General features: G+C 48.2%; 1 protein-coding gene across 1 annotated transcript in view; it reads left to right on the forward strand.

The window, feature by feature from the left end:
- Positions 1-15,001, forward strand: part of PDZD7 (PDZ domain containing 7) — a 790,250-nt gene that overhangs the window by 574,330 nt on the left and 200,919 nt on the right. The window lies entirely within an intron of this gene.

Genomic DNA, 15,001 nt, shown 5'->3' on the forward strand with positions numbered 1-15,001 from the left:
CTCTAAATGTTCCTCCTTGTCTTTACCTCACATTTAATTCACTCATTCGAGAAATACCAAACACACGTCAAATATCCTGGAAATATTTTGGAAAATAAGACCGAATCTTACTCACAAAATGAATAAAAGCCTGTCCTTTCTCTTTCACCTCAAACCCAATGCAGCTGCCTTGTTTTCACATCTCCAATAAAATCATCACTGTCTTAAAACCCCCTCCATTGTTCTGTCTCGACTCAGCTTCCCTAATTTAAAGAGCCACCAATGCTTTTCTTCCACAGACGTGTTTTCCAGCAAGCCTATGAACAGGCCAGGTCAACGGACTGCTAACAAATCCTAACGCCAATAAATAAAACTTGAGCAACTCTCAAACTTTTATCCCATCACGGGCCTCAGGCCCTCATTTATGGCTATGGTATTCGCACGCTTTGCCACTGTACAACTTGGAGCACACATTGTAAACTGTACCGTAGGAACTATTCACGGCAAGAAGCATCCTGCATATTTCTGCTGTGCAAAACCACTGCGCCCAAGTCCATGACACTGAGATGCTATGGTGGATCTCGCCTGGACAACGGGGAGTAGCTGCTATGTAAGCTCTTGGCCTCTATTGAGAGAAGGGACCAATGAGCTGTACATGTTTGGGAGGTAGGACACCTTATATAGCAAGCTATTCGGGCCAGGAAGTGGCCGAATACAAATGAAATGTTAAATGACACTTATTCGTTGGTTCAGCGCTTGCTAATTTGTCTGTGATCTGCTTGATAGGAACACCTGCAAATCTGTTTCTGTTAATAATGGTACATGGTGTGATGTCTAAATAGACTTTTAGCCACTGTATTTGAATGTTTCGTAGGCGGGTACGTTTTGATTTATGTTTTAAAATGAATTCTCACTTTGTAATTAGATATGCACTGATGATCAAGGGAATAACGACTGATTGCAACCATATCTATGAAATGCATTTCTTATCGCAAGTATTAATTTGATGTGGGTAGTCTGGCATAAACACAATTTACGGAGACAGTATCATACGCATGCAGGAATTAGAAGGCATAAAGCGCATCCTTAGCAGCACACACAATAATATTTTGTTTATTAGATCCAATGTGTCAAAGAGTTGCCCTGCACTTCGGTTTTACTCTTAATAAATCAGCGCACAATTGTTGCGCTTCATTCAGAGGGGATTGAAGGAGTGATGACAGTTGCTTGCCCATGACTCCCAGTTGTACATGGACGCCCGTAAAGCTGCATGCCTGGCATTCCTGCTGGTTCCCAGCCGAGACACAGGCCTGTACTTAATAGTTTGAGCCTTGTGATCAAGAAGCCGAAAGAGGGTGAAAAGCTGCAACTCTAAGCAGTACTGAAGACAGGGTGGTGGTGATAAGTGAAGCCTTTAACTAGGGCCTGTTCTGAGTGATGGATGAAAGTGGTTGGCTGTAGTGAAGGTCTCGCACACTACAACCCCGGATCAGCCATGAGAAAGAATCTTCTTTCGCTTCCTGATTAAGGATGTGACGATGGACTGTGAAACGAGTCACTGTAATGGAATGCACAGGTCAAGAACAGAATAGACTGTTCAAGGTTATTGCCTTTGTTTGTGGTTTTTTTTTAACACGAAATATTTGTATTTTATCAATTCTCTTTTCTCAACTATCCCTTTCAGGGCCTCACTGGAATCCTGCAGCAGGCCTGGCAAAAGTGTTCAAGTCAGCCTTTAACAAGCATTTACAATGCAATGGTTTCGCCTTTTGAAAAGTTTGAGCTATTGGCATTGTAAATGACAAAATTGTTATTTATGTGTTGGTTTTGAAATTAAATAAATAAATGGCATTGTCATTTACAATGCCAATAGCTTAACCCCTTCGACGCTGATGACGAACTCAGCTCGTCATGAGGTTCGCCTGTCGTACGCTGATGACGAGCTGAGCTCGTCATGTAACGCTGTTTTTTTAAAAACGCAGCGCGCAGCGGGAAAACCGCTCGCGCGCATGCGCTTAATCTCTCGCAAATGCGAGACCTATAGCATTTGCAATGCAATAGGTCGCGTATTTACGCGAGTTTGAGCTAATGATATTGCAGATAACAATGCGTTTTATTTATGTTTCAGAAACCAAAACATAAATAAAAGGTCTCTCACACTGCTGTCTCTCATACACTGCTGCCTCTCACACACCATGCTCTCCCACACACCATGCTCTCCCTAGAACACTCACACTGCTGTCTCTCTCACACTGCTGTCGCTCTCACACTGCTGTCTCTCCTACACACACACATGCAGAGAGTGACACACACACAGCCACACACACACACATACAGAGAGCCACACACACAGCCACACACATACAGAGAGCCACACACACACATATAGAGAGCCACACACACAGCCACACACATACATACAGAGAGCCACACAGCCACACACACACACACACACACACACACACACACACACATACAGAGAGCCCCACACCCACACAGAGCCCCACACCCACACAGAGCCCCACATTATACGCTTGCCTGTTGATGACGCGAGACTAGGAAATTAATTTGTGAATCATATAACATGATGACATGGATTACATCAAATAGTTACTGGGGTCCGAGGAGTAGCGACAGGGACCTGAAGTCAATTAGCTGATATTAGAAGGGCAAACTAGGTGGTCGACTTTGGAGAATCTGCTACTTCAGAGATCAAATGCCTAGCTTTTCTTTCACTAATTGATGTGTAAAATGTTTAGAACCTTAGAATTCAATGACTGATTTAATCTTGTTTGTAAATAAATCTTACCTGAGAATTTGGTTCTCATATCCTACAATAGTGAGTCTTGCATGGAGTTCTTCATTGGAATGGGGGGGGATCAACGGGCTTACATGTTCTTCGGTCTCCCCAACATAGCTCGGTGGTCCCTCACCGACTGCTAGTAAACAGGCTGGAGCCACAGTTTGGTGGTGTCACCAGTATAATCTGTGTGACCCCCTCCCATCTCTCATATACGAGGTCCTGATTTGATATAAAAGAATCCATTTCATTGGATGTTGCATGAAATATAAACACAACATTTCTCTACAAAATGGAACAGACACACATATCACCCTGTATGACAATAAAGTAAAGTAAAGTGGTATTTAAAACAATCTGTTTAAGAATCATTCAGTGCCATCGGGGCAAGACTATGCTGAGCAGAGCTGGGTCTACCAGGGGGCCCCTGAAAGGCTGTGGCCCTGGGCCAGAGCCCACTTTGCCCAGGCCCTAAAATGTCTCTGGTTCGAGGACAGTGGCATCCGGTTTCAACACACTTGCAAGGCAAAGGCAAGCACGCGCGCACACACACTTACTCCACACACAAACAACCGCACACATACTCAGACCAATACCATACAGGTACGAATATTTCAACACCCAAAACATTTTAATTTTTTCGAAAATGACAAATAATACATATATATAAGTACACATATTTTCTATAACATAACTAAGAATTATTTTTCTGAGTATTATTCCGAAAACAAATTAAGTGGACTTTCTCCATAGTCAGAAATTATATTTTTTTTAGTTTTTAATACGAACCGAGCATGCTTATGTTAATGAGGTGCACGCTAGTGGAAATTACTTTTAATGATACTCCTCGGGCTACGCTGTATTGAAAAAAAAAACAAGTATTCGTCTATAAATGAAAAGAAGATTCTGCGCCGGAGAATGGCCTTGGAAACCACGGGAGTGTGCAGTGGGCGCCATTGAACTGTTTAAATGCAGCAGGGCGAGGAGCCCAGTGTGGACTTGCTACGTTGAACCACGTCAGCATTGTCTATGATGGCGGCGAATTTAGGACGTCGTCAAGTCGTAAAGGTTAATTGTTATGTACTCTTACACTTTATTATTATTTGCAGCGCTTAGAAGCGGCATAAATGCGATTTGAAGCCCAATAAGGAAGCGAAGTATTTCCCACAAGTGTTTGAACTAATGCGAGCCCACCCACAACACCCGCTGCCCCTCAGGCACGAGGAACAATAGCGAGGAGTTCAGTGGTGGGCCTCCCAGGGCTCTGAGCCCCTGTGTCACTGCACCTGCTGCACCAATCGTAGATACGGCCTGAAGAGGGAACTGAGGCGCGGGTTCAACTCTTGGCGCTCAAGTTAGAGGGCCTGGAGGCACATACATACCACTCGTGTGTCTGAGCCCCCAGACAGTGACTCAAAATGGCGGAGCACCCATGAAACACGTGTCCGTGTTCCCGGGGTGGGGAGGGAGCTCAAAGAAGCAACATTAAATTCGAACGCACTGTAGCGCCGGTGAACCGTGCTCTGGTCGGGTGTGAAAACTCGTGGGCTAAAGGGCGACACAACACCCCCACCCCTTTAGGAACAAACACACGTGTTGACAGACTGCCCGTCTCAAGTCTATCTGTAGCACCTCGCGCTTCCGTGGGCCAAATGCACGTTTATGTTAATGGGTGTTTAGAGAACGCCTGTTATCTATAGGTCTGCTCGCTGCCCCCCTCCCCTCCAATAGAAGATCTGCAGGAAGCGCTATAGTAGCCGGAGACAGACTTTTACAAACGCGAGATGTACTCCAGGGGGACTGGACAGCGGCCACCCGAGAGGACCTGACACCCACATACACAGGGCAAGCTCGACATCGTACGCAGACAGGAGACAGCCCGAGTCCGGGCCTTCAAGCCTTAGCCCTGTACTTGAAAAGGTTAACATTTCTCTTCAGCTGACATCTATTTAACATCAAAGCGGTCCTATAAATAAAACGCAGGCACGTTTCGCCCACAGTGAGCTTTACTGTGAACTGGACAAAAACATTTCACTAAAAGGTGCATCCGCTCTGACCAGTGGGACGGGGCACACTCACTCAAGACTGCTTTTGCAAGGGCGGAGGTCGGAAAATCTCAAACTTCAGACGTTTGTTTGCAGCGTGTTCATGTAATCCTCGGCTGCTCTCTGGGTAAACATGCCCCACGCGCGCACTGAAAGAACAAGCATTTACAAGTGGGGCTGGGGCCGGAGACACGGACAGCGGGAGGGGGGGCGGGAACGGGCATACGGACAGCGGGAGCGGGGGCGGGAACGGGCATACAGACAGCGGGAGGGGGGGGCAGGAACGGGCACACGGACAGCGGAAGGGGAGGGGAGCACTCACTAGGACTTCTTCCGGCAGCGGACGGCCTGGAGGAATGACCCCAAAAACCCCCCCAAAAAATAAAATAAACCAACGCCCACCGCCGCAATGACGATCGCAAGGGGGCGGAATGAGTAAAAATCGCCGGAACGCCCACGAATCTGCTGCGGCAATGACGGACAGATCTCTCTTCCAATGGCTAGCCTCCATTTATGGAGCTAGCCAATGGAAGAGAAGGCGGGACAAAGTGCCCATACTGTTAAAACATAAGATTTCGCCTGCGCAAACGCTGCTTTGCAGCGGATCGCCAGGCGAAACCTAAAAAGGCTTCAAGAGTCTCCAGTGCCCCTCCCCCATGCTTAATACGATAAATGTTCTGTCCATACTTCAATCCTTTTGAGAGGATTACATACTCATCATGTCTAAATATCCTCCCAAATGTTTTTTTTATTAACACCCCGTGCACTGTGCCTCCTCCACCTGCCTCACCACCTCTTTCTTGTGGCGGCCATCACTGACTTTCAGCACATAGATCCTTGGCAATACCTTACACACCATGAAATATTGGCTCATTTAGTGAACCATCCACCTACTATGCACTTTTATCCCAACTTTTTGTAGGAGTAAATATATTTATATAAATAAGCTGGAAGAACACATGCATGGAGCACACCAAATTTATGGATTTGTGAGTGTTAGCTATCCGTGCAATTCTCAAGTGGGAAATCAATGTTCCAGCCCTTGCCCTTAAGTCCCCCTGCTTGCAGACTTTCTCCATCACTCGTTACCGGAAAATCCTGATTTTGTAAATTGAGGTGTGGAAATGAAACCTTCAGCATTTTTTGCACAACTGCGATGAGTATGAGTGAGCAAAATAAGCTTATTATTTACGCTCTGTAATCTGGGGTGTTTAAAGAAATGAGTGGACCTCCCGAGGACAGTGGTTAGTTTATGAAAGACGATATAAGTGATTGACGGACATAAGAAATCATGCAAGAACTTTTTCTTAGTTTCTAGGTAGGAATATGGCGGTATCCAAAAGTCTGCCATTATTGCTGTATGTGGAAACAAGGTGAAATGGACTTTAGTGGATTCTTGTAATTTCTCAAATTGTGCATTATGCAATTAAGATTTTTTTTTACCCCAGTGCTTACCTTCCATAACAAGCCCTGCAAGAAACCAGAAGGGGACTTGTTTACACAGAAAATATCTTGGAGAATGCATTCAGGTTCTTGAGAGGGGAAAATTGGGATGGTAGAAACAGAGCAGCAGACTGGAGGTGGATGACTAGTCTTATAGGGTTCAGGTTGGTACACCTCTCTCTTTTTCAGAAATGTTAAAGGGAATTCACCAACCACTGATATAGCTAGCCTGACTAGAACAAAGAAGGTATTGCATTGGATATTGAAAGTATAGGCGTGCACAAAACTCCTGCCAGGGTAGTAAGCCATATGCCCTGGTCTCCGCCACCGTTGGATACATCTGCCCTTTTTCAGATATGCTTGCCTGCATCACAGACAGTTCTGTGCTGTGAATGTTGTACCACTGTGGCAGCTCTCTTCCCAGCACTGAATATTTGTCAAGCATATGCCATGTTTATACCTTCTTGAGGAAATTAACTCCCAAAGCATACAACAATTAATTAGTCCCAACTTGTAGGGAGTTTTCTTCAAGCCTGTGGTACCCATTCTAAATTGTCATTGCCCAGGAATAAGATTGATTGTCACACGGACCTCAGCAGTGTGGAATTTTGCCACTGTGATCTAACAGCCCTTCTCCTGATCAGAGTTTTCAACTGGAGACAGCAGAGGCCGTAGAACATCATTATCCTTCAAATTGCGTATTTGACTCTCTGCTACAGCTAGTTCGACCAGTTCCCCAATCTGTCTCTCTTCGATAAGAAAGGCAACATATGTGGACGGCCACAAAACGGCATCTGACTAAAAAGTCTTCTTAAGAGACGTATTGAAGACTACGTGTAGCATGGGGAAGGTCCCAGGTTTGCAAATGGTGAGAAGTGTGAATCTACAGTTTTTAAAACTGTATAGAGTTTGAATGTCAAATGAACAACGTCTGTGAATGTGACCTGTCTGTAGAGGTCTCACCACTCAACTTCCAAGCTGTTACCTTCAGCTGAAGGGGGATATGATGAGAAAAGAGGAATAATATCAGGGGTCTAGAAACTATGGGGATTCCACTGCCAGCACCAGAAGAAGATTCAGCCAAGGGCAACAGGCCAGCCTGACCTGCATTGCCTCTCCCTGAATCATCTCCCGAACCCTTAAGAGGTGAAAAGGGAAAAGAGATAAGTAGACCCTCTTACTAGTGGAAGGTTACTTCATCCACTCCCTAGCCCACACTGTTGGGACCCGATAAAGTCTGAGAGAAGTGCATGATCCAGCTGGACAAACAGGCCCTATCATTGCTCCTCAAACCTTCCTCTAATTGACTACTGCTAGAAGGGGCGATCCCAGAGGGCCAGGCTAAGCTCTCCCGACCACTCCATGACCCACCTCTCCCACAAGTAATGCCGAGTCTTAACGTGAGGTCCTCACCGGGGAGTACTTCGAGTCTAGGATCGTACACACTGAGCTCACACCACACTTACGGACACCACACCGTAGATTTTCAGTAACAAGTTCTTTATCAACAGCAAAAGGAATCAGCACTCTTATTTGCAAGCGATCGAGGGATCGTAAAGTCTCAGGAATTCGGGAAGAGGGAAGCGGGACAGTCTCAGTCTTTAGGCCAGTTCGACGCGTACCCAACGCACAGCTCTCAATCCTCGAGCCGGGGGATACGGAAGATGGTGGTCGTACTGGCTGCTTCACTCACTTCGGGTCGACGCAGGTCGTGTTGGTAGCGTCGATGGTCCAGCCGGACCAGAGTACTCCTCGAGCCGCGACGAGGTCAGCAGGGCTCGATCCGGAGGTCAGTTCTTGAGGAGCCGCGACCACGTCAGCAGGGCTCAGGATGTTCCACGAAGGTTTTTAGGGTTCAAGATCGAGCCGCGATGAGGTCAGCAGGGCTCCGATGTTCTAGTTCCGTCTTTACGAGGATGAGCTGCGACAGCGTCAGCAGGGCTCCGATGTTCCAGTTCCGTCTTTACGAGGCTGAGCAGCAACAGCGTCAGCGGGGCTCAAAGAGTTCGAAGGTTCAGTTTTCCCAAAGGGTAAGCCGCGATCAGATCAGCAGGGCTCTCTTGTCCAGGATACAACTGCCCGCTAGTTGTTGGGCGGGCCTTGATATAGTCCAGTGGCCCTTTGATGCCCGGACCCTCGCAGGCGGAGGTTTCATGCCTTGGGGGGCTGGTCGTTGGAGAGGTCCGGCGGATGGCCCTTTGATCCCTTTGAAGATGCGTCCGGGATTCCCCAGATGCCCAGCAGGGTCTGGAGCCAGCTCTCGGGGAGGCCAGAGGTGCGATCGAAACCGGCCCACAGGGGAAGGCCAGAGGTGTGAGAGAAACCAGTCTCCCAGGGGAGGCCAGAGGTGCCATCGAAACTCCCTGTCTTATCTCACTCGGGGAGCCCCTTACCCCCCAGCTGGGACTGGCGCGTCTGGAGCCTAAGTTTCGCTGGGGCCGGGGTCATGCAAGGCCCAGGGAGTCAGGGACCTTGGGAAGGGAAAATGGTGGTCGGGCCTTGTGGGGTGATGCAGGTTCGGGGGGCCCGGGGCCGGGAAGAAGGACGGGGGAATTGCGGGGCTGGTCGTCGGTTGGTGGGGTCGTGTAGGGAGTTTTGGGCGTACAGGGAACGGGACGACCAGGGCTTCGGGGTGCACAGCTAGGCTAACGGGGTGCTGAGGAACGGGGGGGAACCACGCCACGAGGCCAGGTCCAACAACTACTCTGAAAGCCTACAGTTGAAGTTGAGGGCACCAATGAAGGGGAAACTGCTCAGATGATGATGGCAATAAGATACATAAAAAAGCAAGAATATTTCATCAGCCACTTCACATAACCCCAGAGCTCCTGGGTTCAATCAGTGGCAAGTTCTCCCTTGATTATTGTCATATTTCTCGTCATCTAACTGTACAATCTGATGGGTACTAGTAACCCTGATTTGCTAGAGCAAAGTTGTGGTCTGAAGATTGCACAAACCTCCATACAAATGAATGATTGTAGAGGCTTATTGTGATACTATCCATCCTGAACTGACCTGTCCCCTGGGAATTCTTTTGACCACCTGCCTGTTATCCATTATGACACTAAGGGTTAGCTGAAATTGCCATGGACATATACCTCCCTAAGTAAGCTGACTGTTTCCATCATGCTAAATCCTTCCTGATGTTCTATAAAACAAGAGTGCATGACTCAAACTGTACCAAAGGGGTCCAACTGTGACAGCAGGTTATTCCACTAGGTTTTCAGATGCAGGCATGTCCAGGATTCCTTCACAGTAAGGATGCCATCATACAAAGGACACTAAGCGATTCCTGCACATTTTAGGAGTATTTTATTGTTGCAGTGAAAACATTGTGTCCCTTGAAATAACAGCAGTCTCCAGCGGCATCAGAGATTCATGCACGGATTATTGTATATGTTGTACTGGGTCCAAGCATGACGTCACCCAGTTTTGCCAAGGACCCAAAGGATTGGAGCACTTTGATCACTTACCCTGTCCGGGGCCCGGCCATTAACTACAGAGGGAGGAAGCCCCGTGCCCCCCCCCGCCCCTCCTCCGCGGGATGATTTTGACCTCCGGTCCCCCATATCCCTGGGTCCGGCCATAGCTGAAAAGGGGTCCCCGGAGCCGATTTCGGCTCCGGGGACCACACTTCCTGGAGAGCAGCTAATAAATAAAGGTGGAGGGCGGCTTCCATCTTCCCTCCCTAAATCAATATCAACCCAGGCTCCATCAATAAATAATGGGAGAGGGGGACCCACATGACCCTCATCCCCCAGGGCCAAGAAAGAGTGGGTGCCTGGTGCCCACCCAGGGCACCCACTATGTCCTTGTTGGGGGCCTCAGTGGGAGCTCAAAGTCCTCCATGGCCCTGCCAGCTCTCCCAACTAGCGGTGGCCAGCATTGCTCCCGCCCACAGGGAGCAGCTAAAAATGCTGCTCCTTGCGGCGGGAGCAAATTTTAAATCTGTTTCCCTGCCCACTTCACTGTGGGCAGCGAAACAGATGAAAAGTCCTCTCCTACCAGCGTTAGCATCTTTAAAGTTCCCACCAACTGGGATTGGACTTTGTGCTTGCTCCCGCGGGAGCTTTGAAATTGCTCCCACTAAGTGAGAACACCACTGCAGGCAGGGAAACTGCTATGTCCCGGGGGTGGGCATCTTGGGACATAGCAGGTGCCGGCTATGGGGAATGGGGTTCCCAGGGCCATGGGGCTGCCCGATCCCCCTCCCCTTTCTAATTTCAACTGGACCCCGGGGGATGGGGTCCCCAGAGCCAAAATCGGCCCAGAAGGGGTGGCAGCGAGCACCCCCCTTATATATTTTAAACGCTGTGCCCCGGGGGATGGAGTCCCTGGGCAAAAATTGGCCCAGGAAGGGGGGGGGCAGCGCAACCCCTCTCCCTTTTTGTATAATCGGCTGGGCCCTGGAGGATAGGTTTCTGGGGCCGAAATTGGCCTGGGGAGGGGCGATACGCAGGCTCCCTCTTAACCCCCCCATCAATGTTTTCTCCCCCCTCCCCGACCCCGAGACCTGGGACACATTGGGTGCATTAAGAAAACAAGCTTTCTTTTATTTCTTTTATTTTATCGCAGAATATTCACTGTAAAATAAAAAAAATGTTTTGGGCCCCAGGCAGGGTTCCTGTATTACTACCCTGTCCATTTGGTTTCCCCCCCATTTTTTGGGGACTCTGGCGGAGTCCCGAGTCCCAAGATGCCACCACTTCCTTGTTAATGTGGTGGCAACCAATCAGATCTCATCATGATATCTGTCCGATCCACAGAGCATCCGTGTCCCTAGAAATACATACATCTTTTTGATTGAATAACTCCAAAACTACTGAACAAATTTACACCAAATTACAAAAAGAACTCTTTCTGGACCAAGATCTACCTTTCTGCCAAATTTGTTGTAAATCCGTTCAACGGTTCGGGCTGTATTCGTGTCTAAAATCCCTATGGGAAACTGCATGGAGAAAAAATGTTTTGGGACCGGCCCCTTTTTAGGTCGAGCCTAAGGCATTGCTTTAGCAATGCTTGTTTGGCGAGATTATAGTAAGGAAGGAAGTCTACCCAAACTGCGGATCGGGTACAGTGCATGTGAGCACAACCTCGCGCATTTCGTGTGCGCGCGCCGCACTCCGCCTCTGGTGCCACTTCGGCTCACCAGGCTGCACACCCCCTCACTCACCAATGTCCCTCCCACCCTTCCTTTGATCTCGCCGCAAGTTCTTGCAGAGTAATGGCACTCCCCCTCCCCAGCACAGAGCGTGCATCGCTTGTTTTGCTTGTTTAACTTGTACCCGTATTGGTCCTGGAACAGAACACGTCTTCCGATGTTTATCTCCACCCTCCATGCAGTGGTATTAGACGCACAACCCATGCTGCCTAGTCTCTATCCCTCTCTATGCCCACAAAGCTGTGTTCCAGCCTATGTCGTTATCCACCTATATCTGGCCCACTTATAAAATACGTAACATAATTGCACAGTTTTCTTGTCGAAATAGCCTCGGTCACAGTAACTTACTCTCTATGCGGATCGCTATGACACCATTGCGTTTTGACAGTACGAACGTGTTAAATACAGTCAGCAAATCAGGTATCGTAAACGGACTATCTTGTGCGGTAGCAGATCACTTTGTTATCACATTGTGACGCTTTAAGCTCTGGCTGCCGACATGAGAACTGGATCATTCACACAGTCGAGAGGCATACTTCGGTAATTACACAATTGAACTTCTTAACTACAATGCCACATCTGCCCAACTGTTCCAATGCCTCACGCAGCCCCCCGCATCCCACCCCACCAAAACACTTATATTTGGCGCTGTTCGCCGTGCCTGGTTGAGCAGCCCCCGCCTACCCCTGCCGACCAAATTTGCCAGCCCGCCCCCATAGGCCACAGCCGGCCCTTCCTGTTCTCCTTATCTGAGAAATTCCTCGGATGGCCCCTTAGCTCCTTTCACTAGCTGCCTAAGTTAGTACCCCCACACCCGCCGCTCCCCCTGGCACGCTTTTTCTCCCTCCAACCTCCTCCCGTCGCGCTGCGACTTCACCAGAGACAAGGTACCACCAATTCACTGCTACCCCAGCAATCTTTCACTGAGGAGGGGGCTAAACACTTCTGTACAAAGCACCCGACTGTCCAATGGTGCACTGCACACTCCCAAAACCACAATCCGTCCACAAACCACCGGGCCAGTGCCCCTCCATTTCTGGCGACCTGCATCAGTTCCAAGACTCTCTCAGAACCTCCCGCCGCCCAAATGGGTGCAATCTGTGCAACCTATGTCTTCTTTGTGTTTATTTAATTATTTACACATTTTTTTATATAGTGCAGACTTTACCCGAAGGTGTCGGAGTGCTTCACAAACCCACTTCACTGCCTGACCCCTGCCCGCTGTACAGCGGCACTCACAGCGGCTAACACGTCACTCACAACCGCACCGAAAATGTTACACTTACCAAACCAAATCCTTGGCCACTATGTCCAATTCTTAAACTGTATTCTCCTTATGTTTGTAACATTCAATTAGTCTGTGCCTCTGCTGCCGACGTGAGGACTGGATCATTCACACAGTCGAGAGGCATACTTTGGTAATTAACCATTCCACAATTGAACTTCTTAACTACAATGCCACATCTGCCCAACTGTTCCAACGCCTCACGCAGCCCCCCGCATCCCACCCCACCAAAACACTTGTATTTGGCGCTGTTCGCCGTGCCTGGTGGAGCAGCCCCCGCCCACCCCTGCAGACCGAATTTGCGAGCCCGCTATGTCCATTTTTTTATATAGTGCAGACTTTACCCGAAGGTGTCAGAGCACTTCACAAACCCACTTCACTGCCTGACCCCTGCCCGCCGGACAGCGGCACTCAGAGCGGCTAACACTTCACTCACAACCCCACCAAAAATGTCACACTTACCAAACCAAATCCTTGGCCACTATGTCCATTTCTTAAACTGTATTCTCCTTATTTTTGTAACATTCAATTAGTCTGTGTATTGTCTGAATGCCCCAACCCCATACCGCACAGACCCGATGTAAGGGACCGCCTACTTGATTATAGTCATCACCCTTCCTGTTCTCCTTATCTGGGAAAAATTCCTTCATTTGGATGGCCACGCCCCCCCCCTCCCACATTCACCCTGTAACCAGACCCCTCGCTACCTCTTCTTTATCTGCCTAAATTACTGCCCATCGCTCCCACTGGCGCGCTTTTGCCTCAGTCTTAACCCTAATCAGTATCCTCTACCCTGCCTCTTGATCCTCCCTCGGCTAAAATAGCAGAGATGCCCTCCCAGCGCTCCCCTGTGTGCTGCCCCACTCGCGCGGCTTCTACCACTGGCCACCGCTATTGTTTAGGGCCCTAAACCTTGCGTTCCATTCACACCATTTTATTATGACCTACCCATAAACCGACCCTCTTCCCCACATAGACATTCTGTCACCTCCTCCGCCCCTGGAACCCGGCATGCCACTAACATGCAAATCCTCTAACCACCATTGTGCCAGACCCCGAACCAGCACTTCCGCACATTATATATGCCGCAATGGAAATGATCAGTCAGGGTTGGACTTTCCTGCTCATGACTGCAGCCACTGTGACAAATTGATTTATTTAATATATAGTACCATACGATACCGAACATTTAAAAGACCATCAGATCCAGTTTTAAGGTTGTGTCAATCAGAATATAAACTTTATTTTACGATTTAATTTACAACCGTGGTGAAACTATAGAATTGCTGCAAAATGTTTAAGATGCGATTGTCAGATATTCCTTTTTATGATGGGCAAATGCTGTTGAGCTTTGCGGGGGTCAACAGGGGTTAAAATACATTGTCATTTATAACGTCATTTACTACGCCAATAGCTCCTTAGAGCAAAGAGTAGAGAATGCACTATACTACAAATGCAATGCAATAGATTTAGCAATTACAACAAAAAAGGCATTGTCATTTACAATGCCAATAGCTCCACAACTCACAGTTCTAACACCTATTGCATTGTTATGCGTGTACCATGGTGTACATATTAATGCACACCGAGTAGGTGTTAAAAACACATAAAGTAAAAGCATTGTAATTACAATCAAAATAGCTCTCAACATCTTTGGAATAAAAATAAATACTGCATTTACATAATTTTATGCTATTAGCATTAGAAATCCATTATATTTATGTTGTTAAAAAAAATCACATTAATAAAAGCCATTATCATTTACAATGCAAATAGCTCACACTCGTTTTAAATACCTTGAGCTCCTTGTTTTTCTTCATTCTGTTTTCTCTTATTGTTTCTCTCACTCCTATGACTGCTATGTAGGACAGGGAGTACCCTTAGCACACACAAGGGTCTAAGTTGAGGCATGACGCCCAATGTTAATGGGCAACACACACAACCCTACACACACACACAACCCTCACACAACCCCACACACACGCACAACCCCACATACACACGCACAACCCCACACACACATGCACAACCCCCCCCACACACACACAACCCCCCCCACACACACAACCCCACACACAACCCCACACACACAACCCCACACACACAAACACACACAACCCTACACACACACACAACCCCACACCCCCCACACACACCCAGACCCCTCCCCACACGCACACCCACACACACACAACCCCCCACACACACAACCCCCCACACACACAACCCCCCACACACACAACCCCACACACAACCCCACACACACATAACCCCACACACACACAACT

This window comes from Lissotriton helveticus, chromosome 5_1, assembly GCF_964261635.1.
Source record: "Lissotriton helveticus chromosome 5_1, aLisHel1.1, whole genome shotgun sequence".
Taxonomy (NCBI): domain Eukaryota; kingdom Metazoa; phylum Chordata; class Amphibia; order Caudata; family Salamandridae; genus Lissotriton; species Lissotriton helveticus.